Raw genomic sequence first — 25,508 nt, 5'->3', positions numbered from 1 at the left:
GATTATTATATTCATATGTTATAATAGTAATCTGAATTTGTTCACATTTTCTTTTTGCATTTTTTTTTATGGTAAAAATGATACAGGAGGGGGCGGGAAGTGCTGGAAGGAGAAAGGCGGGTCCCTGGCTAGAGTTAAGGATTGTTTTTTCTATTTCTGTGGAGAATGTCATTGGTATTTTGATAGGGATTGTATTGAATCTGTAGATTTATTTGGGTGGTATGGACATTTTAACAATATTGATTCTTCCAATCCATGAACATAGAATATCTTTCATTTTTTTGTGTCCTCTTCAATTTCTTTCATCAATGTTTTATGAATTTCATTGTAGAAATCTTTCATTTCTTTGCTTGCTTCCTAGGTATTAATTTTATTTGTGGTTATTATAAATAAGATTGCTTTTTTGATTCTTTTTCAGATCGTTCACTGTTGGCATATAGAAATGATACGGATTTTAGTATGTTGATTTTGTATCTTGTAACTTTACTGAATTTATTATCAGTTCTAAGTTTTTTTGTGGAGTCCTTAGGTTTTTCCAAATATAAGATTATGTTCTTTGTAAACAAGGATCATTAGACTTCTTCCTTTCCAGTTTGGATGCCCTTTCTTTCTTTCTCTTGTCTGATTGCTCTAGCTAGGACTTCCAGTACTTTGTTGAATAACAGTGGTGAAAGTGGGCATTCTCAGCCTGTTGTACAGCCATCCTCTGGGAATATTTTTTGTCACACCTTTGGATCCATGTTGTTTCATGGATACTAAGTCTCTCTGTTTCTCTGTTTTTTTCTGTGTTTTTTTCAAACCTTTATAAATGACGTTTTACATGTTTACGTTTTTTTCTTTCTGAAAGCTTTCATACCCTTCTCTGTAACCTTGGTGTTCTGGAATTTCATAATTATATGACTGGGTTGTGGGTCTTTTCTCATTCCCTGTTCTGCTTTTGGTAGTCTGTTCCAGTCTCTGGCTTCATGTACTTAAGTATAACAATGTCCTCTCATCTGTTTTTTTTTTTGTGTGTGTGTATGTGTGTCTTTTGTTTGTTTGTTTTTTAAATTGTGGTAAAATGCATGTAATATAAAATTTACTGCCTTAACCATTTTTAAGTGTACAGTTCAGTGGCATTAAGTACATTAATATTGTTGTGCTGCCATCACTACTATGCATCCCTAGAACTCTTTTCATTTTGCAAAACTGAAACTCTGACCACTAAACAATAACTCTGTATTCCCCCATCCCCTAGCCATTGGCAATCACTGTTTAACATTCTGTCTCCTTGATTTTGACCACTCTAGGTACCTCATTATAGTAGTTAGGGTTTTCTAGAGAAACAGAACCAATAGGATGCGTGTGTGTGTGCACGTGTGTGTGTGTGCATGTGTGTGTACACATACATTATACACACACACATACACATATAGAGACAGAGATTGATTGAGAGAGAGAGAGATTGATTTATTTTCAGGAATGGCAAGGCCAGCAGGCTGGAGACCCGGGGAAGAACTGAGGTCAACATATACAATTAATCATCCTCATCCTGTAATCCCTGTGACTCAGGAGGCTGAGGCAGAAGGATTACTTGAGTCCAGGAGTTTGAGACCAGCCTGGGCAATAATAGTGAGACCCGTCTCTACAAAAACAAAAGGTAAACAAAATATTTAACCATCATACTCACATAAGTGGAATTATACACTATTTCTCCTTTTGCGTCTGGCTTATTTCACTTAGCATAGTGTCATTATGTTATGTCTTCTCCTTCTCCTCCTCCTCCTCCTCCACCACCTCCTCCTTTTTCTTCCCTCTTCCCCTCCTTCACCTTCTCCTTCTCCTTGACTTAGCCTGCATTTCTTATGTTGAACAAGCACTGCTTTGGAGTTTATGAGGCAATTTAATCATGTTTACTATTCCCCTTTTATTATTCTGTGGCACTAGTTCTTTTAATTTTAATTTTTAAATAAAGACAGGGTCTCATTATGTTGACCAGGCCTATCTGGAACTCCTGGCCTCAAACAATCCTCCCCCTTTGGCCTCACAAAGTGATGAAATTACAGACATGAGCCACTGTACCCAGTCAGCAGCTAGTCCTTTCTTTGTCCTTGTATAAAATTTAATGCCATTCCCCTAGCTTTTCTCATCATTTTCAGATAACCAAAGATGCTTTCCAGTTCCGTGTCATAGTTAAATGTTTCATCTTGGTTTTAAGTGAAATCATCTTCGTTTCTCCAGCTTATGCTGCTGCAGATGGAAAGTCTGAAGTCACGAAAAAGTATATTCTCCTTCCTTTCTTCTTGTTACCTGGAACTTTATTTTATCTCCCACATTATTCTAATTGCATTTTCTGATCTCTCTCCCCTCCAGGGCAGGAATCCTTTGAAGGGATAAAAGAAGTAATCAGAGACCTCTCCATGATGACAATAGGGTCAAGGTGTGTGGTTTCATGTAGGTAGTATTTTCTTATATGATTTTATGAGAAAACAGGCATTATGTTTTTTTTAAATTAAGTAGTCTATATATATTTTAATCTCATTAATAGATATGAAATGTTAGTATTTAACAAATCATAATACATCAATTCAATTATGTTGAAGCATCAGCTCTTCTGAGAACCCTTCCATAATATCTCCACAACCCCTTCACTCTCTAACACGGTTAACCTCATCCCCATCCTCCACCACAGCTGGTGCCTGTTTCTATTTGACTCATAACAGACTGCATTGGAATCATCTGTTTGCTTGTCTGTTTCTCTACCACTCAATAAGCTCCTGAGGGGCCTCATTATCTCTCCAATGCCTGGATTATAGTGTTGTTAAATACATTTCCATAGAATTGAACAGACACAGTTCAGAGGCCAAAAGATCAAAGATTCAGCAAAAGAAGGCCCCGAAGTGCGTGCTGGTTCCAGAAGAGAGGCTGCTTGTCTGTTTGGGAAGAAAAACCTCCCAACTCTTCCTTATGATCTCTCTTCCTATCTCTTTTTCTCCTGCTTCAGTGAGTAGGGGGTTTGGCAATTTAAAACATTTTTATTTTTATTGTTTTGAATCGGGCAGCCTCCAGAATCACAGCAGATTCAAAGAGATTCCCTCGGTGTGGCAATTTTACCTACTCTCAGCTCAGGGCTGCCTCTGCTCAGCAGACATTAGACAACAGTGCTGAGAATATTTTCCTCCTAATAAGAAAATTCCAATCACAATGATCATGCTCAGATACCTAAAGAGCTGCTGGAATCTGACCTCCGAATACCTGGGGAATTACTATACTGTGAAAAAAGGCAGTCTGAAGAAAGAAACGACAATAAGGTAGGCTTGTTTGTAAATATGTGGTTCACCTTTCTGAGAGGCATCTTTAAGCTATAAAAGTGTATGGAATGTTTTATGGATTTTGTCTTCCTTCATAGCTCTATAAAATTTCAGTTTTATTGGTGCGAGCCCTCTGTGTGAAGTAAATGATAGATAAGCAGGTGATCATTTTATTTCATGGTTGAGACAAGATGTGCTGGGCTTTATTGCACCTAATCTCCCAGTGAAAGAAGAGTTTTAAAGTGCATAGTAGTTAATTCTCTTTGGCAGACATGAGCTATAAACGTGTTTTCATCTGCTTTCTGTTCTTATTAAATTAGAAATTTTCAGTGATTATAGGTTTTTACTTCTCTTGTGGGGAATTTGGAAATAATTTTAAAAATCGATCTTTCCTATTATTTAGATGCCTGGAGCGACTTGGAATAAAGTATTAATTAGTTTCAGCATATTATTATTATTGGTGTAAATGGCGTTTTGACTCAGAATCCCAAGATTAGTCATCCTTACCATAGCCAAAACAGTGATTCCTGATCACCCCAACCAGAAAGAGTTCTTCTGTCTTTGTGCTACTCAGTCACTTCTTGTCAGCACTTCATAAACCAAGTTCCTTTTATTTGGGCACCTTGTGTAATAACATGGCCTATTCCCAGGCCCTTCATTCCTTTTATCCCTACAGATGGGACTGCCTAACTAGTATAGGACAGAAAATTGATCTTTTTCATACCATGTCTGATAAATAGTTTTTGGCTTTGTGGAGCATTGAACGTATATAAGATGATAAGGTGACATGTAGACTCAATATTAAACAGATCTTTCACCATCTACAGTTGGTTAGAGACTCCTCCCCAGGTTCAGGAGCAGGAACACAGAGGATGTGCATTTGTGGACCCTGGCTGCACTCTGTCTTCATAGATCCTGGTGTGAGAATCATGCAGTTTTCTATTAGGCAGTTTATGGAATGGTGTTCATAGCTATGGTCCTGTCTTAGTCCATTTGTGCTTCTAGAACAAAATGCCTGAGACTGGGTAATTTACAAAGAACAGAAATTTATTTTCTCACAGTCCTGGAGGCTGGGAAGTCTAAGATCAAGGCACTAGCAGGTTTGGTGTCTGGTGAGGGCTCATTCCTCATAGATGACCCTGCCTAGGTGTCCTTACATGGTGAAAGAATGGAAAACAGCAAATCCACTTCCTCAAGTTTTTTAAAATAAGGGCCCTAATACGATCCATGAGGGCTCTGCTGTCATGCCTTAATCACCCCCTAGAGGCTCCACCTCTTTTCTTTTTTCTTTTCTTTTTTTTTTTTTTAGATGGAGTCTTGCTCTGTTACCCAGGCTGGAGTGCAGTGGCACCCTATCAGCTCACTGCAACTTCTGCCTCCCGAGTTCAAGTGATTCTTCTGCCTCAGCGCCCCAAGTAGCTGGAATTACAGGCACCCACACCACCCCTGGCTAATTTTTGTATTTTTAGTGGAGACGGGGTTTTGCCATGTTGGCCAGGCTGGTCTTGAATTCCTGACCTCAAATGATCTGCCCACCTCATCCTCCCAAAGTGTTGGTATTACAGGCATGAGCCACCATGCCCGGCCAGCCCCACCTCTTTTGGCAATGAAGTTTCAACATGAATTTTTGGAGACACATTCAGACCATAGTGGGTGCCAATAGAGGGAGAGAATTTGTGATTACAGTCAAAGCCCAAATTATTAGATTACATAGGTGTTGTGGGGAGGGCAGTTGGAGATCACTCTTGAAATCATGAATTTTAGGTCAGGTATGATTCCATAAGAGCACCATGAGTCCAAAGGTTGCCCAGTAGGAGGAGAAAGTCAGTTAGGAAAGGGCCTCGATTCTACTAGTAGGCAGCCTCATGTCTCCCTTTTCAATTTCTCTAAGCTATTTCCAATTTCCCAGTCATATATATTCAGTGAAAGTAAGAGAACATACAGGTATGCCAGGAAAGCTTACGTGAAAAATGCTTTCAAGGAAAAGAGCCTCACACATAATGGGATGTCTTATGGCAAGACCTTCCACTTTATCCCAAGCCACTCCAAGAAGTGGTCAGTCCAGTGTCCACAGGTTATTGAAAGATCTGGGCCCTGTCTTGCATACCTGTGCTGCCTAAAGGAGAGAAAGAGAGGGAGAATGTGGAAATTTGGCTACTAGATGGGTAAAAGGAGGTGCTTTGGAAGAACAGGAGGGTTGTTTTAAAGCTATTATCTGAACTTGTGAGTTTTTAAATTTTTCATTTTGATATCTTAGGGAAACTGGCCATTTGTTGAAAATCTGTCTGACGAAAATCCAAAGAAGGTTTGACCTATCTCTTCTAGTTTAATACAATTCTGCTTGCAGACAGACAAACCTAGTTGACTTGACTTGCTAGCTCAATAATCTCATCTTTTTTCATTTTATAACTCAGCAAATAGCTTATAGTTTTTCACTCTCTCCTTAGCCTTTATGCTTCTGTTCATGTTGTCTCCTTGTCTAGAATGCCCCTCTCTAGCCCTGCCTGCTCCTCAAGCCGCTCCTTCCTATGTTCACTTAATCTGGCGTATCTCTACTAGCATGTTAAAATTTAGCTCAAGGATTGCCTTATCTAGGGCATCTTCCTTGTTTCACACCATGGCAGAACTCAGCTGCCTCCCCATATCCTCTCTTCTTTCCACTTAACAACACTCTGATATTTTTAGTGGTGCCATGCATCGGAAGTGGCAGGGGCCTCTTCCTGGACCTAGGGGTTGAATCTTGACTGATTTAAGCCAATTGTAATAATTCTGTTTCCCTTGCCAGTGACTGTGTTAGAAATAATCATGTGATGTAATTCTAATTACTAACACAAGGGAAATCTGCTGGGAGGTTCTGGGAAAGTGTTTCTTACCTTAAAAAGGAAGCTTAGCTTTCTGCCTGTGGACACCACCGAGGAAGCATCATTAAAGTCTCTCTTCCCACTGCCCTCATGTCAAACTCAGAGTCTCCAAAAGAGCCCGAACAGCTGCAGAAGCTCTTTATTGGAGAGCTGAGCTTTGAAACAACTGATGAGAGCCTGAGGAGCCATTCTGAGCAATGGGGAATGCTCATGGACTGTGTGGTCATGAGAGATCCAAACACCAAGTGCTCCAGGGGCTTTGGGTTTGTCACATATGCCACTGTGGAGGAGGTGGTTGCAGCCATGAATGCAAGGCCACACAAGGTGGATGGAAGAGTTGTGGAACCAAAGAGCTGTCTCAGGAGAAGATTCTCAAAGACCAGGTGCCCACTTAACTGTGAAAAAGATATATGCTGGCAGCATTAAAGAAGACACTGAAGAAATCACCTAAGAAATTATTTTGAGTAGTATGGAAAAATTGAAGTGATTGAAATCATGACTGACCGAGGCAGTGGCAGGAAAAGGGGCTTTGCCTTTGCAACCTTTGACAACCATGAGTCCGTAGATAAGATTGGCATTCAAAAATACCATACTATGAATGGCCACAGCTGTAAAGTTAGGAAAGCCCTGTCAAAGCAAGAGATGGCTAGTGCTTCACCAGCCAAAGAGGTCAAAGTCGTTTTGGAAACTTTTGTGGTGGTTGTGGAGGTGGTTTTGGTGGGAATGACAAATTTGGTCATGTAGGAAACTTCAGTGGTTGTGGTGGCTTTAGTGGCAGCCGTGGTGGTGTTGAATATGGCAGCAGTGGGGATGGCTATAATGGATTTGGTAATGATGGAAGCAATTTTGGAGGTGGTAAAAGCTACAGTGATTTGGCAATTATAACAATCAGTCTTCAAATTTTGGACCCTTGAAGGGAGGAAACTTTGCAAGCAGAAGCTCTGGCCCCTATGGTGGTGGAGGCCAATAATGTGCCAAACCACAAAACCAAGGTGGATATGGCCATTCTAGTAGCAGTAGTAGCTATGGCAGTGTCAGAAAATTTTAATTACTGCCAGGAAACAAAGTTTAGCAGGAGAGGAGAGCTAGAGAAGTGACAGGGAAGCTACGGGTTACAACAGATTGTGAACTCAGCCAAATGCAGTGGTGGCAGGACCTAGCTGCTACAAAGAAGACATGTTTTAGACAAATACTCATGTGTATGGGCAAAAAACTTGAGGACTGTATTTGTGACTAATTGTATAACAGGTTATTTTAGTTTCTGTTCTGTGGAAAGTGTAAAGCATTCCAACAAAGGGTTTTAATGTAGATTTTTTAAAATTTGCATCCATGCTGTTGATTGCTAAATGTAACAGTCTGATCATGGCACTGAATAAATGTGTCTTTTTTTCTTTTTGAGAGAGCCTAAGAAAAATATCTCTTTTCTAGTTTGTGGATGTTATTGGTGAGGAGGTGACATGTAGAGCTATGGCAGTCCTCTTGTGATCATGAGGGGACATGCCTAAGAGAAAGGCCAAACGGCTGAAATGGAAGAACAGAAAGATGGAAATAATTGGAACTTTGAAACTAACATTGAGTTACTGACTTAATCGCCCTGGAAATGTCATTCCTCAAGACTACTTGATATGTAAGACAATAAATCAACTGAATAATTGAATCAATAATTCAATTATTGTTGAAACCAGGTAAAATTAGGTTTTCTATTATTTGCAGCTGAAATCATCCTTACTGGTACCAAACCAATCCATATCTTTCATCTATGCTTCTTTTAGAACTCTGTGAATTTGTCGTCTTTTTTTTTTTTTTTTTTTTGTTACAGGATCTTGCTCTGTCACTCAGTGAAATGGGTCAGGTGTAACATATGTTTTATCGTGCCATTTTAATGATCTGTGTGTCATCAATGTCTAGTACATACCAGTTACATAAGTACAGGTACATTAATGGATCTGATAAAACCTTATTTGTAGATAGGGGATATGAAACTTATAGACTCATTATAATGACCAAATGGTGGTTCACAGCTTGGACATTAGAGTAAATCACCTTAGATTCTCGTCCAGGCTCTGCCTCTTATTATCTGTAATTTCTTTTTTTTTTCTGAGACGGAGTCTCCGTTTGTCTCCCAGGCCTGGAGTACAGAGGCATGATCTCAGTTCACTGCAATCTCTGTCTCCCAGGTTCAAGTGATTCTCCTGCCTCAGCCTCCCAAGTAGCTGGGATTACAAGTGCCTGCCACTGCACTCAGCTAATTTTTGTATTTTTAGTAGAGATGCAGTTTCACCATGTTGGCCAGGTTGGTCTTGAACTCCTGACCTCAGGTGATCCTCCCACGTTGGCCTCCCAAAGTGCTGGGATTACAGGCGTGAACCATCTCACCTGGCCTATTATCTGTAATATCAAACATTATTTAAGGTTACTTAGCTTTAGTTTCTTCATCTGCAAAAGGAGGAAAAAAGTTGTTTATCTCTCCATGGTGTTGTGGGGATTAAATGAGAAAATCTAAGCCCATTTTTGAGTACAGTGCTTGGTACGTAATCACTGAAAGGGTGGCAGCCATTTCTTAAGAGATATTAATTCCTGAACAAATAGTGCAGTACCTTTAACCATGCCCGCCCAGGCCCCTGCTACAGTGAGTGCTGGCTGCTTAGTGTTCACTGCTACCCCCTTTCTCCAGAACATGGGCTTGGCAGAGCATTGCCTTGGCCCACTTAGCCCCTACTTCCTCCTACAGACAGCACAAAGACGATGACTGACCAACCCTTCATGCAAAAGACTGGGCCCTGGCCTCAAGGCAGAATGGGATTTGTGCTTCAGAGCACAATCTCAGCTCACTGCAACATCCACCTCCTGGGTTCCAGTGATTCTCATCCCTCAGCCTCCAGAGTAGCTGGGATTACAGGTGCCTATCACAACACACGGCTAATTTTTGTATTTTTAGTACAGATGGGGTTTCACCATGTTCGTCAGGCTGGTCTAGAACTCCTGACCTCAAGTGATCTGCCCACCTTGGCCTCCCAAAGTGCTGGGATTACAGGCGTGAGCCACTGAGCCCGGCCACAACAACTTGTGTCTTTTAAAGAATTTTTTCATAATCCCAGTGCTTGGGAAGCTGAGGCAGGAGGATTGCTTGAGGCCAGGAGTTTGAGACCAGCCTGGGTGGCATAGTGAGACCCTGTCTCTACAAAAAATATATGTATATATTAAAGAAAATTTTATTTCTTCTACGTTATCTAATTTGTTGGCATACTGTTTTTTATGGTAGTCACCTATAACTCTTACGATTTCTATAAGGTGATCGTTATGTTCCCTCTTTTATTATTGATTTTAAAATTTTGAGTGTTTTCTCACTCTTAATTTTTTGTCAGTGCAGCTAAAATTCCATTTTCTTTATCTTTTCAAATAACTAATTTTTGGCTTCTTTGATTTTCTCTGTTGTTCTCTATTTTTTCTTTTTTTTTTTTTTGCCTTCACCTTTAGTATTTTCTTTCTTCTGTTTGCTCCCAATTTAATTTGTTCTTCTTCTTCCAAGTTTTTTTTAAAATTTTATTTATTTATTTTTTTTGAGATAGAGTCTCACTCTGTTGCCCAGGCTGGAGTGCAGTGGTGCAATCTCGGCTCACTGCAACCTCTGCCTCCCAGGTTCAAGCTATTCTCCTGCCTCAGCCTCCCAAGTAGCTGGGACTACAGGCATGTGCCACTATGCCTGGCTAATTTTTGTATTTTTAGTAGAGACGGGGTTTCACCATATTGACCAGGCTGGTTTCGAACTCCTGACCTCAAGTGATCCTCTTGTCTTGGCCTCCCAAAGTGCTGGGATTACAGGCGAGAGCCACCATGCCTGACCTTCTTCCAGTGTCTTAAGCTGCAAGTTTAGATTATTATTCTTCTCTGTTAATATAGATGTCTACAGCTTAAAATTTCCCTTTGAGTATTGTGTTGGGGCTCAAAAACTATGCCCCAAAATGTGATGCTTTGACATGCTGAAATGAAGAAGAAGGCTTATGGTCTCTCTGACCTCCCCCTACCACCTACTCTCACAAAGCCTTGAGGAAGTTGTTCTCCAGAGCTCCTTTATCTGCCCCAAATCCTGACTAACAACAACAAAAACAATGGTTTTGGCTGGGTGTGGTGGCTCACACCTGTAATCCCAACACTTTGGGAGACTAAGGTGAGAGGATTGTTACAGCCCAGGAGTTCAAGACCAGCCCAAGCAACATAGTGAGACCCTGTCTCTATAAAAAAAGTTTAAAAATTAGTCAAGTGTGGTGGTGCACACCTGTGGTCTCAGCTACTTGGGAGGCTGAGGAGGGAGGATCACTTGAGTTCAGGGGGCTAAGGCTGCAGTTAGCCGTGTTCATGTGACTGCAATGTAGCCTGGGTGACAGAGTGAGACCCCATATCAAACAAACAAACAAACAAATGAAAAACCAGTTTTTTCTTCTCCCTGTAAGACCAAGCATGAAGCAAGATCTGAACAGACCCTTTCACAAGATAATGTCTTTCTCCCAGGGTCATTCAAATCCAAAGAGAATTATGTACCAGTTAATCTCTGTTCCTCTTTATTGCCCCTCAACAGAATTCTTTTTCTCCTCTCTCCCATGATCTGTTTTGCCAGGATCCAAGCCCCATTCTTTCTGTAACCTCAAAATGGTATATAAGCTTCTGAACTCTGTTGGTGGATGGGTGATCACTCTGTGGTTCTTTCTGTAAACACGTTAATACATTTGTATGCCTTTTCTCTAATTAATCTGCCTTTTGCGAGTAGTTGACTTTTCAGCAAAACTTCAGAGGGTGAAAGGGAAGTTTTTCCCTTGGCTCCTACAATTGATTTAGCTACATTGCATTAGTTTTGGTGCATTATGTCTTTTTATTCATTCATTTTATTATCTAATTTTGCTTGTGGTTTCTTCTCTGTCTCATTGATTATTTAGTAGTATGTTGTGCAATTTTCACATATTTATAAATTTGCCAATTTTTTTCTGTTACTAACTTCTAATTTCATTCCATTGTGATCTGATAACATATATGATTCCAGTCCTATTCAATTTATTGGAATGTGTTTTATAGCCTAACATATGGTCTCCTCTGGAGAATGTTCTGTGTTTCAGGAAAATGTGTATTCTGCTGTTTTGGGGTGAAGTGTTGAATAGATGTCTCTAGGTCTAGTTGGTTTACAGTGTTGTTCAAGTCTTCTGTTTTCTTGTTCGTCTTCTGCATAACTGTTCTATGTAGTGCTGAAGGTGCAGTATTTGTCTCCAATTGTCCGTGGTTGAGCAAAACACGCTCTGTTTCTCTACACTTTCAGCCAACACTTTGGATACCAGATGCGTGAATTTTTTTTTCTGCACCAAGCACTTCTCCAACTCTCTGAACATCAATTGGGTATCTTACAATTTAATTTAATTCTGACCCTATATACTTGGAGTTAGCATCAGATTCCACAACTTGAGGGCTTACTAGCTATGAATTAAGGGCTCCCATGACCCACTTCTGTGTTTGACAGAATGGCTTAGGGAAATGCTTTACATTTACTGAACTCAGAGAAATGCTTTGCTTACATTGACTGGTTTATTATAAAGGATACAACTCAGGACCAATCAGATGGAAGAGATGCAAGGTGTAGGGGAGAGGAACACTGAGTTTCCATGTTCTCTGGACAGGCCACCCCCAGCACCTCCCTGTGAAACTCATCAAATCTCCTTGTTCAAGAGTTGTTTGTTGTTGTTGTTGTTGTTGTTGTTGTTGTTGTTGTTGTTGTTGTTGTTGTTTTGAGACAGAGTCTCGCTCTGTTGCCCAGGCTGGAGTGCAGTGGAGAAATCTTGGCTCACTGCACCCTGTCTCCGGGGCTCAAGTAATCCTCTCACCTCAGCCTCCTGAGTAGCTGGGACTACAGGCGTGCACTGCCATGCCTGGCTAATTTTTTTGTATTTTTAGTAAAGACAGGGTTTCACCATGTTGGCTAGGCTGGTCTGGAACTCTGGCCTCAAGTGATCTGCCCACCTCAGCCTTCCAAAATGCGGGGATTACAGGTGTGAGCCACCACATCCGGCCATGTTCAAGAGTTTTTACATGCCCTTTTCATGATATATCCTTTTTATCTTTTTATTTTCAACCCATTTGTATCTTTCCTTCAAAAGTTTGCATCTGTAGACAGCATATGATAGGATCTTATTTTTTTAATCCAGTGTGATAATTTCTGTCTTTTAGTTTGATTGTTTCATCATTTATATTTAATATTATTATTGATACAATTAAATTAATGTCTGTCATTTAACTTTTTGTTTTCTATATGTCTCATGGCTGTTTTGTTCTTCTACCCTTTGTTGCTTTCATTTGTACTAAGTGAATATTTTCTAGTGGAAAAACTTAATTCCTTTAATGATTTTTTTCACTACATTTATTTTCTCAGTGGTTGCTCTAGGGCTTACCATGCACATCATAACTCAATGGTATCTACAGTTGACCTTGAATGATGTGGGGTTTGGGGAGCCACCCCCACAGTGCAGTTGAAAATCCATGTATAACTTTTGACTCCCCCCAGATTCAACTAAGAGCTTACTGTTGAACTGAAGCTTTATGGATAACATAAACAGTCAATTAACATATATTTTGTATGTTACATTTATTATATACTGTATTCTTAAAGTAAGCTAGGTGAAAGAAAATTTTATTAAGAAAATCATAAGGAAGAGAAAATATATTTGCTATTCATTGAGTGGATCATCATAAAGGTCTTCATTCTTGTTGTCTTCAGGTTGGAAGTGGAGGAAGCAGAGGTATAGGAAAATCCACATATAAGTTGACCTGTGCAGTTCAAACCTGTGTTGTTCAAGGGTCAATTGTACTTTAGATTTACACTAACTTAAGTCCAGTGAGATATTGAAACATTACTCCTATATATTTCTAGTCCTGCTTCTCTTATTTGTGGTATTATTGTTATACATGTTCTAGTTATATGTTACAAGACCAAGAATACGTTGTTATAATTATTACTTTGTATAATTTTGTGTATTTTAAAGAAGCTGCTAGAATAAAGGACAGCAACAATATATTTATAGATGGTGTTATATTACCTTTCTTACTTACAACATTTCTGGTCTCTTTCTCTGTTCCTGTTGATTCAAGTTACCATCTGGTATTATTTCCTTTTTTCCAATACAGCTTCTCTTCCATCCCCTCCTTTGTTCTGTTATTTTAAGACACTTTACATTGGCATATGTCGTAGGCCTGATTATGCAAAAAGATACATACTGTTTTGTACATTTGCTTTTCCAATAAGTTAAGACATGAAAGGAGAAAAAATGCATTTTTGCTATCTTCTGTAATTACAAAATTACCTTTATTGGTGCTCTTTGTTTATTTCTGTGCATTCTAATTATTGTCTGAGATCACTTGCTTTCAGCCTGAAGAGCTTCCTTTAGTGTTTCTTGTAAAGTTAGTCTACTAGCAACAAGTTATTTCAGTTTTTGTTTTCTTCGGAATGTCTTTCTTTTGCCTTTATTTATTTATTTTTTATTTTTTTTATTTATGTATTTTTTGAGATGGAGTTTCACTCTTGTTACCCAGGCTGGAGTGCAATGGCATGCAATCTTGGCTCACCACAAGCTCCACCTCCCGGGTTCAAGCGATTCTCCTGCCTCAGCCTCCCAGGTAGCTGGGAATACAGGCATGTGCCACCACACCCAGCTAATTTTTTTGTATTTTTAGTAGAGACAGGGTTTCTCCATGTTGGTCAGGCTGGTCTCGAACTCCTGACCTCAGGTGATCCGCCTGCCCCAGCCTCCCAAAGTGCTGGGATTACAGGTGTGAGCCACCATGCCCGGCCTCTTTTGCCTTTATTTTTAAAAGATGGTTTTGTGGGATATATCATCCTTATTAAAAGTTTTACTCTTTCAGCAATTTAAATGAATCACATGATTGTTTCTGGCCTCCATTGTTTCTGATGAGGAGTCAGCTGTTAATCTTATTAGGGTTCCCTTGTACTTTATAACAGGGCTCCTCAACCCCTGGGTAGCCAAGCAATACCTGTCCATGATCCGTTAAGAATCAGGCTGCACAGCAGGAAGTGAGTGACAGGTGAGTAAGCATGACCGCCTGAGCTCCACCTCCTGTCAGATCAGTGGTGGCATTAGATTCTTATTGGAGCACCTGCCCTATTGTGCACCACACATGTGAGGGATCTAGGTTGCACACTCCTTATGAGAATCTAATGCCTGATGATTGAAGGTGGAACAGTTTTATCCCAAAACCACCCCTGCCACTCCCACCCCCAACCCCCACTCCCAGTCTGTGGAAAAATTGTCTTCCATGAAACTGGTCTCTGGTGCTGAAAAGGTTGGAGAACACTGCTTTATAAGTAGTTTTTTCTTTCTGCTTTCAAGATGTACCCTTTATCTCTGGCTGTCAACATTTTACTATGAAGTGTGTCTCTTTGCATTTATTCTTTGCATTTATTGTTGGAGGTTTTGAACTTTTTGGATATGTAGATTTATGTTTTTTATCAATTTTGAGAAGTTTTCAGCCATTATTTCTTCACATATTTTTTCTGCTCCTTTTTCTTTCTCTTCTCCTCTGGCATTCTCATTATGTGTATTTGTTGCTCTTAATAATGTCCTATATTTCTCTGAGGCTCTGTTCATTTTGCACCATTATTTAATCTCTTTGTCTTTTTTTTTCACTGCAGAATCTCTATTAATCTATCTACACAGTCACTGTTTCTTCGGCTAGTTTGGATCTATTGTGGAGCTTTGTTGGTGAATTTTTTATTTCAGTTATTGCATTCTTCAACTCCAGATGTTCCATTTGGTCCTTTAAAAATAATTTATATCTCTTTATTGATATTTTTTATTTCATGAGACAGTGGCATCCTACCTTCCGTTACTGGTTGAAGCATAGTTTTCTTTAGTTCTTTGAACATATTTATAATGGCTCATATGAAGTCCTTATCTATTATATCTGAATTTTGTCACAGGCATTTTTTTTGCTGCCTGCCTTTTTTTTCCTGTGTGTGAGTTACATGTGAAGGTTATTAGAATAAAAATGGAATGAATTCCTTGTGTTAAAAACAAAACAAAACAAACAATCTGACAAATAGAGCTGAGGAACGCCATGAAGGTACGGTTCTCATGCATAAATGCTTGATAAAAACTATTACAAAAGACTCTGCAAAAACCACAACCTTATACAAAGGTCATGATAATCTTAAACACAAAGTAATAATTCTTCAAGGACACCTACCCAGCAACTACCTGTCCAACCCCAGACTGGTGTCACCCTTATGCAGAGGAACTCCCATTTGTAAAACCATCAGATATTCTGAGACTTATTCAATACCATGAGAACAGTATGGGGGAAACTGCCCCCATGATTCAGTTATCTCATCTGGCCCTCTCCTTGACACTTGGGTATTATTACAATTCAAGGTGAAATTTGGGTGGTGATACAGCCAAACCATATCAGTGAGGGTTATTAGGCCTTCAGTGTTTTTGGCCTGCTATACCAGACTGGGGTAGACCCTCCACCCTTTGTGTGGAAGCTGGGTGGAGGCAGGGAGCCCTCACTGTCTTGGCTATATTCACCTAGAATTTAGCCTCTGTCACAGGAAGCTCGAAGTTGGGGGATGAGCAATGCTAGCAACATGACTCTCCTGGCAAGATTTCATAGCTTCTGACTGGGAACTCGAGAGACAGGGAGCCCTGTGTTCTTAGCCTCACCTACCCAGATTGAAACTTTCCTTAAGTTGAGCTCAGGGGGTGAGGGAGGGAGTGGGTCATGGGTTAAATGCCATAGATTCTTGCTGTTCTTACCAATGTTTAGTATATTTCTTCATTTGCTGTATGCCCTTCCTTAGGGAAATTTGAAGAGACATTAAATTGTTGCATGCTTATAATGTTTGGTTTTTAGGGGGAGTAGTCCTGGCAAAATCCTCACTCCACTGGCATTCCAGAAGTCATCCTCTATTTTGACTTTTGCTGGAAACATTGAAGGGACTTCCTTAGAGTATTCTTGGTGCTATGTATGCTGTGGAAGAGATATGTTAGAGGCAGTTTACTTTTATGGAGGAGACAGAGAACTCTGAATCTGAGTTGCTTTGCCTCCCTCCAGACTTAGAAGTCAGTGGGCATATGGTGTGGATGAGTTCCCATTCAGCTACATACTATATAAATGAATGTGGTGGAAACAAGATTTATTCATAAAGAATGAGTTCTCCCACCCTTTTACTAACTAAAGGTAATTTTATATTCATTTACACAGATTCTCTCCTCTTTTTAGTGTCTAAGGAGAGTTCTGTCTCTACCAGTGTGATTCCAGGATTTTAAAATTATCTGGGGCTGGGTGTGATGGCACACACCTATAATCCCAGCATTTTGGGAAGCCAAGGTGGGAGGATTGCTTGAGCCCAGGAGTTTGAGACCAGCCTGAGCAACATAGTAAGACCCTGTGTCTAAAAAAAAGTATCTGGAATTTGAAAAACTAGTGGATAGGTATAAGACAAGAAAGATTAGAGAAGAGGGAAAATAGTAAGTTGGGAAACTAAGAGATGAGTGGGAGGAAGCGATGAAGATGTGTAGGGGGGTGCGTACCTAGCTAGCTGCTGGAGAGAGACAGTTTTCTTGGTGGGGAGGTGTGAAAAAATTGGGAAGAATAAAAAAAAAGGATTTAAGAAATTTTGTTTTGAGTTATGAGTGGATTTTCTATAAAGTACCTTGAGAAATGCAAGGAAAGTTTGTTATACTGTCTGAGTTTCTTTCAGCTGATGAGCCATACTCTCTATGCAAATACACATAGAGACTGCTCTATGTATTGCTCTTGTTCTTATTATATCTTAAGAAATAAATTCTAAATATCCTCTCTTCCTGCTTCTTTTTTGGGTTTCTCCCAGAAGTACTGACTATAAAGGATGTTGATTGTTATATCAGACTCAGGAAAAACGGAAGAGATTCAAACTCTGTCTTAAGCATCTCATTGACCTGTAATTCTTTTTCTCATTAAAAAGATATAAAACCTGGCCAGGCGCAGTGGCTCATCATGCCTGTAATCTCAGCAATTTGGGAGGCCGAGGTGGGAGGATTGCTTGAGCCCAGGAGTTTGAGACCAGCCTGGGCAACATAGTGAGATCCCATCTCTACAAAAAATAACACAAATAAACTGGATATGGTGGTGCATGCCTGTAGTTCCAATTACTTGGGAGGCTGAGGTAGGAGGATTGCTTGAGTCCAGGAGTTCAAGGCTGCAGTGAGCTATGATCACACCACTGCACTCCAGCCTGGGTAACAGAGTGAGACCCTGTCTCAAAAAAAAAAAAAAAAAAAAAAAAGATATAAAATATTTTACTCTATTTTTTTCCTAGAAAACCATTTCTTCAACAGTTATATGTATTTTAATTTTAATTTGATTGACACATTCATTGTAGGTGTAGTTTCTATAATCCCTAAATGCTCAGGAGTTGTGGCAGGAGGTCACAAGATTTGTGACTTCCCCAATTGTTCTTATAGGTAACATCACTATTGTAGAACCCAAGATTGGTTTTTTTCTTTGTTTGTTTGTGTTTTTTTTGAGATGGAGTTTCACTCTTGTTGCCCAGGGTGGAGTGCAATGGCACGATTTTGGCTCACTGCAACCTCCGCCTCCCGGGTTCAAGTGATTCTCCTGCCTCAGCCTCCCGAGTAGCTGTAATTAGAGGCATGCACCACAACATCTGGCTAATTTTCTATTTTTAGTAGAGATGATGTTTCTCCCTGTTGGTTAGGCTGGTTTCTCCATGTTGGTTAGGCTCCCGACCTCAGGTGATCCACCTGCCTCAGCCTCCAAAAGTGCTGGAATTACAAGTATGAGCCACCTCGCCAGGCCTGATTGGTTTTTTTAAAGATGTTTTTCAGACTGACTCCACCCAGACTCAACTGTACTGTGGTCCCACCCAGAGGTGGACCCAGTGCATGAGGACCATTTTCCACACTCTTATTATTTCATCCTCAACCCATCAGAAGCATCCATTCCCTAGCCCCCTGCTCATGAAATTGCCATAGAAATCCTAACCTTCAAGCCTTTGGGGAGACTAGTTTGAGTAATAATTCCATCTGCCACATGGGTGGACTTGAATTAATTAAACTCTTTACTGCAATGCCTTGGTCTCAGTGAGTTGATTTTGTCTGTGCAGTGGACAGGAAGAACCCATTGGGTGATTAAAACTTTACAAGTTATAGGGCAATGGAAAGGATGGAAGATTGATCTGAATTGGAGGTGGGAAAGCTGACAGATGGAATGTAATATGCTGCTTAAAAAACTTGAATGAGAAGGAAGGAAAAGCTAGACTATCAGCTCTCATACTGGCAATCAAGCCGTAAGTTAATGTCTTCACTTTTTTATTTTCTGTACTCAATACATCTGACCTGATACATACAAACTCAACAAATACAGTTTAAAAAAAGGAAAGATAAGGGTCCAGGGAGTTGAGAGTACAAACAAGAGAGAAGTTTGAGCTCTGTGTGGTGACACACAGCTGTAATCCCAGCATCTTGGGAAGCTGAGGTGGTAAGATTGCTTGAGCCCAGGACCTCAAGAACAGCCTGAGCAACATAGGCTGTTTCTTATTTTGTCTCTACAAAAATAAGAAATTAGCTGGATGCAGTGCTTCGTGCCTGTAGTCCTAGCTATTTGGGAGGCTGAGGTGGTAGGATTGCTTGAGCCCAGAAGTTCGAGGCTATAGTGAACTATGATTGCACCACTGCACTCCAGCTGGGTAGCAGAGCGAGACCTTGTCTCTATTAAAAAAAAAAAAAAAGAGAGAGAGAGAGAGTGAGAGAAGTTTGATGGAGTCTGTTCTGCTTTCCCTTGTCTCAGTTCCCTGGACTCAAATCCTTCCTTGATTCTACTATGGTTAAGACAACAATTGGCTAGCAAGCCTCTGGTTGTGGCTGGCCTTTTGTCTATGCCTGCAAGAGATGGTTTAAAAATCTTTCTGAGGTGCATATTGAGAGTACCATAAACATATCCTTCCAATATGCAAATATATCATTCTGAAGCCCAAGAGAAATGCTAAATGAAACAATTACTTCCTGGTACTTGCTTCCCTTCCTGCTCACCGCAGAATAATCTCTTCAGACTCATTAAATCCCTCAGTCACTTCAACCATTAGTTCCACTGCCTTTCCATACCTGAACAAATGGTTTCCTGTTTAAATCATGTTCAATTAGTTTTATCTTAAATGAGAGGTTCTCAGCTCTGACTACATGTCAAAATCACCTGGGGAGATTAAAAAATACTGATGCCAGGGTCCTACCCAAAATTAATTAAATTAGAGTCTCTCAGCATAATGCCTGGGCGCTGATATTATTTAAATTCCCCTGGAGATTCTAATGTGTGGTTAAAATTGAGGACCAATTTCCTAAACCCTTGCATGGACATGGTTCTTAATTATGCCTCCAAATAATGACTCTATCCTTACCTAGGAGAAACTGGCCATTGACCTTCATCCCATCCTTTGGGAATGGAAATACAGCATCACATATTCTGAATTTGAGGACATTCCATTCCCATATACCACGGAATTGCCCCATTTTGTGCTCCCAATGCCAATTAAGTAGACTGAGCTGGCTACACACAGTCATGCCAGGCAGGAGCTCATTTTAGTGGGGAAGATGAACGTGTCTGTGCTATTAAGAACAGAAGCAACACCATCTGAATGCAATTGAAAATTTGATCTCAAGTTGGTAGACTGCTTAGAAGAAGCTGAGTTCCTAGGACAAAGTATTCCTGCCCGAATAAATCTATGGTAACCTCTTTGGCTTCAAGGAATCCTGCTGTCTTCTGCACATCCTTGTACTATTCCACCTCTATTCTAAGGTGATGCTGTGAAAACTGTAATTTTTTTTTCCAGAACAATCTTTCAAATGCAATTCCATGCAGAAGCTGGATATAGAGGTGGATAAAAGTATAGTTGCTCTAGCTGAAGCAGAGATGTGGGAGGTTTCCACTCCCAGCTCTTAGCTCCTCCTCAACTACCTGGAGGTGCTTCTGCTGAGTTCTCCAGTTTTCAGGAACACAGATTGAAAATCACCACTTTAGGATGACAGCAGCAATATCAAAAGCCAACAGGCAAACGATAACACTAGAACAGAATTTTGAGTTGTTTTGCTCCATAGAATGAAAAAGACACTCTTAATGAGTAGTCAAGGATACAGAAGTCAACACTCACAGGAAGAATTCGAAGAAATGTGGAGGAAGCATTAAAGGAAAGGAAACAAGAGCAAGAAAAATGGAGAGTAACCAGGATAATGTGATTAAAAAAATTACACTGTGGGAGATATGGTTGAAAGAAATGACAATGTTTAGCCTAGAGAGAAGGAATGTGATAACTTTCTTCAAATATTTTTAGTACTGTCACATGTAAGTAGGAGTGAAGTAGTTCTGTGTGGTTGCAGGAAATAGAACATGCACCATTGAGTGGGTGGCAGTTTTAGGGAAAAAGCTTTCGGCTCAAAATCTAAGTAAGTTTCTAATATTATAATGGGCCACCTAAAGAGGTAGTAAAGTCCCTGTCCTTGGAGATATTGAGTCATTGACTAGATGACAAAGTCACTTATTTACTCCCTCTTTTGATTTCTCCCTTTCTCATGTTAAAGAAGAAAAATAAATAACTGGTAGATACTAGGATTAATACCTGGGTGATGAAATAATCTGTATAACAAACCCCCATGACACGCGTTTACCTATGTAACAAACCTGTGCATCCTGTACCTGTACCCCTGAACTTAAAAGTTTAAAAAATTATTCATGACACTTGTTAAAACATGGGGAAGTAGACTTTGTAGAGGACCATCAAGATAGGTACAGGGACCATTTCAATCACGTTTTGCAGTATGGTAGAGAGACCGGGCTCACCTTTGAATATAGAAAGGAAAAGTGGGAATTTGGAGTGAAGGAGCAGGGTGGAGTCCATTGGATGGAAAATTACTAAGAGGAAACATCAAGAGAAGGATGGTTTATGGCTAAATCAACCTAACAGGATTCTTGCTGAAGACAGGCCAGGATGATCAGACATCACATGGTGGTTGGTAGAGGTTGAGAAACTTGATAGATACTGAGGATGATCAGATATCATGAATGGGGGATTCTGGCTAAAATGACTTGGCAGGAATTTTACTAGAACTGGACTCCACAAAGAAGTCCAAAGGAACCCAAAATTGGGCCTAGTGAAAAAGATTGCTCAGAAGAGCTTGACTATGGTTTGGTCAAGGAGGCAATCTTTGCTACTCACATGCTTGATCTCAATACTTACATTAATTTAAGGAAAATTATAGCTTTCATCCAAAAAATTAAAATTTGAGTACCTACTGTATGCCACATGAGTAGTTCCTAACTGTGGTGTTGACAGAGAGATATATCACAATTAGTTGTGAAGTATGTCACAAGAAATTGATTTCTAGAAATAAACTATTAAAGCTTACAAATGATTTGCTTTAACATTAATGATAATTTAGAGTGTATTCAATGTTGTACCTCTACCACAGTTACTTTCATTCTTCTGTATTCTGTGATTCATATTTGAGTGCGAGAAAGGTGCAGGTTATTAGCTAAAGCATTTCAAGTTAATTATAATCTATGTTATATCAAATTTCAATTATGGCCTGGAATAATTTGACTGATGATGATCTATCATGGAGAAGTGTGGCAAGAAACATGATCACCTCTATGTGTGTTGCCTCTGGTACTATTTGTTTCACTTTCCTGCAAATATTTTGGTGTTTCTTCAAATTCTTAAAAGCCCCATGGGGATGTGTCCATCTGTCATAGGAGACACTTGGACAAGAACTGTAGGGTCCCTGCCTTTACCAGACTGGAAGGTGTAGCAAAATTGACAGAGCTTTGGTACTGGACACAACTCAATGTGATGGTAGTGCTGCCATTTTCTAACTCTGTCTCCTCTGGCAGGTCACTTAACCTTCCTAGGCATCAGCTTCCTCAGCTGTGGAAAGGGAATATTAACTTCATTACAAGGTTATCAGGAGGGTAAGAGACAATAAACATACATTGTTAAGTGCATTTGTTTAAAAAATGTATATACTGAATATGATAGCTGTTATCCTTATTAATAACATCTGAACAGAACGAGAGGTAACATCCTATTCAACTGAGTTCAGATTCCTTCTGATAATATCAGAGCATACTCACAGTTCTGGGGGAGAAGTGATTCTGTAGAAAATGACTATTTTTGAGCTATTTTGTGAGGAAATATTATCTTCTGAGCTACTTAGTTTATTTTGTTTGTTTATTTTCTTCTTGTGAGACTTTACTATTTCAAAGCAAAGCCTGAATTTGAATACTAGATGCAGCTACCAAGAAGTTATCAGCAAAACACAGAGCTACAGATAATATTCTTTTGAGTTTTTTCTTACACATCATTTTCAATGCTGAGCAGTGGCTGGCAATCCAGGGCCTAGTTGGTGAGACTTGCAGATTATTAAAGGGCTTTGAAAGGATTTGACTATTTTTACATGGATGAATTTTATGTATTTCTATAAAATATAACTGACATGAGCAGGCTTCACTGGACTGTGAATACCAGGTGGGAAATTTGTTAATGTCCATGTTATTACAGCTCTGAACTTCACCCAATCCCTTTGTAGCCCAGCAACAGGGCTGGCACAGAAGTGAGGCAAAGGAGGTGCTTAGGGTGCCAAGAATGCCCTTTTACAAATGCAAAATTTCAATAGTTGGAAATTATAACCATATGTGTAGCTGCTACTTAGAGTAAGCTAATATTTTAATAGAGGAAGAAGTATTTTTGGAACTCTGATGAGAATTGAGAGTCACAGGCTGATCTGAGGATTTCAAAGCTGTTCCATACTAAACAGTTTCAGAGCCCAGTGAGAAGATACCCTGCTGGGATCTGGTAATTACCTGTCTGTCTGTCTGTCTGTCTGTCTGTCTGTCTGTCTATCTATCTATCTATCTATCTATCTATCTATCTATCTATCTATCATCTATCTGTCTATCTACCTATCTATCTATCATCTATCTATCTATCATCTATCTATCTAATCTAATTTCTCTCTCTTTCTGTCTCCCCAATCAATCAATCAATATTTATTTATTCATTTTTGAGACAGGGTCTCACTCTATTTCCCAGGCTGGAGTGCAGTGTTGTGATCATAGCTCACTGCAACTTTGAACCTCTGGGCTCAAGCAATCCTCTTTCCTCAGCTTCCCTAGTAGCTGGGACTACAGGTGCATGCCACCATGCCAGGCTAATTTTTTGATTTTTTTTCTGTAGAAATGGGGGTCTTGCTATGTTGCTCAGGCTTATCTTGAACTCCTAGGCTCAAGTGATCCTCTTGCCTTGGCATCCTAAAGTGCTGGGCTTACAGGTGTGAACTATCATGCCTGGCCCAATCATTATTTATCTATTTATCTGGCACTATCTTGTCTGTCAGTGTTACCTCATCAATTTAACCCATAAGTCAAGGTATTGATAGATGCAGGAGGCAGAAAAATGCCTAGGTAGATAAGGGCAGGTCCCCAATGAAACCCCACCTTCAAGTCAAATACAGTTTAGAGCCTGAAAGCCAAGCTACAAGTTAAATCCATGAACTGGATTGAGAACCTGTTTTCCTGTTTGGTGCACTTTCCTCTGATTGATCTCCCCACTTCACCTATTTTACTTATACCTACCCTTCCCTAACTGTTTTTTGACACTGTTATGCCCATCTTTGAGCGAGGCCTTTGTTTTAACCTTTTCTCCATACTCACAAACCAATCAGCACACACTCCCCATTCTGTGCCTATAAAAACCCCGAACTCAGTCACACTGTGAAACTGCCCACTTCTGGGTAGTGGGGAGACTGCTGCCCACCTTCAGGCGAGAGGTCAGAGATGACCTGACCTTCCCATCCCCTCTCCGCTGAGAGCTGTTTCATTCCTCAATAAAATTCTCCACCCTCATCACCCTTCAATTGTCAGTGTGACCTCATTCTTCTTGGATGCAGGACAAAAATTTGGGATCCACTGAACATGGGTACTAAGTGCTTAGTTGTGATGGCCACGGGAGCTGTGGGCTGGAGTGCAAGCCAGACGTGACCCAGTAGGCTGAGTAGATGGGGCACCCTCTGCTGTGAGCCTGGCAAAAAGGCTGAGAAAAATCCTGCATTGTATCTGAGGGCTTGTCCGGGATTTGTTGGAAGGGTGACTGAATGTGGACCCTGCTACCTCCACCAACCTGTCATCCCAGGTGTTGGGAATGGTGGCTTTGTTTCCTTTCACGGAGGTCTAACCATTGCGTAGGAATGGAAGGAAGTCCTGGGGCAACTGAAGGCATCTGGTTGAGGCTACACCTCAATGTTATCCAAAGGCCCCTGGATTGACTCCAGTCTCTGACCACCCGATAGGTTGTTGGCCAAGACCTCCAGTCTTTCCTATGGTATATTCTTTCTTTCTTTCATGGTGATGATGGCTCCTACCTCTCTTTTATAATGTTAAGTGTGTTGTTGCATACTACAGAAATATTACTGGGTAGACTGGGCACTTGGCCCAGTCATCAAAAATGTAATTCAGAACAATGGAGTTTCTGTCCATTCTTAGAAATGGGGAAGAGGCAGCAATTAAGAGCTTTTTCCCTGTTGAAGGATCCCATTTGCAGAAGAGCAAGAGGCTTACTCCCCCAGGCACCTTCTCCTCCCTGCACTTAAGCTGTTTTGTTTCTTTTCTCCACCATGTTAGGAGTTAACATAGCCCTGTAAATACAGGGAGCTTTTCTATGCAAGAGATTTTTTTTTTCCTTTGAGAAGGCATCTTATTAGGCTAGGTCCCCTTTCTCTCCATTGTTTGAGGACAACCTGGTTCCACAGCTTCACCTTAGCACTCTGCTTGTAATAAGGAAGCAACAGAGGAGTGCTCCCACTGGCTGCTGGCTGCAAGTTTGGAGAGGGCCACCTGGGACTTAACTTTATGAGTCCATGCATCCTCCTGAGGCATCTTTTTGTCCCAAACTCAATTCCAAGCTTTAGGTTGAAGCCTTAGAAAGGAAAATTGGATCTGAGGGATCCAGAGGCAGGCAACAATGGAAGCTAAGGGGCACAGCGTAGGTGAGCCTGACTAATTCCTGCCAATTAGGCACCCCTCATTTCATGGATGGAGGTCATGCCTGTATGCATGGCATAGATGAAGTTACTGACAGCAGGGATGATAGGCTAGCACGTAGGTGGGTGCAGATAATTCCTACCCTCTAGGCCTCCCTGTTACATGGATGAAAGCCACATTGGCACCCATGGGCAGCAACTGCCAAGGTTGCTGGGACTTGGGGATATAAGGACAGAAGAAAAAAGGGGATACCTTTTTTTCTCTCCCTCACATACCCTGGGTA

This window comes from Gorilla gorilla, chromosome 12, assembly GCF_029281585.2.
Source record: "Gorilla gorilla gorilla isolate KB3781 chromosome 12, NHGRI_mGorGor1-v2.1_pri, whole genome shotgun sequence".
Classification (NCBI taxonomy): Eukaryota; Metazoa; Chordata; class Mammalia; order Primates; family Hominidae; genus Gorilla; species Gorilla gorilla.
Note: the sequence above shows the minus strand (reverse complement) of the source record.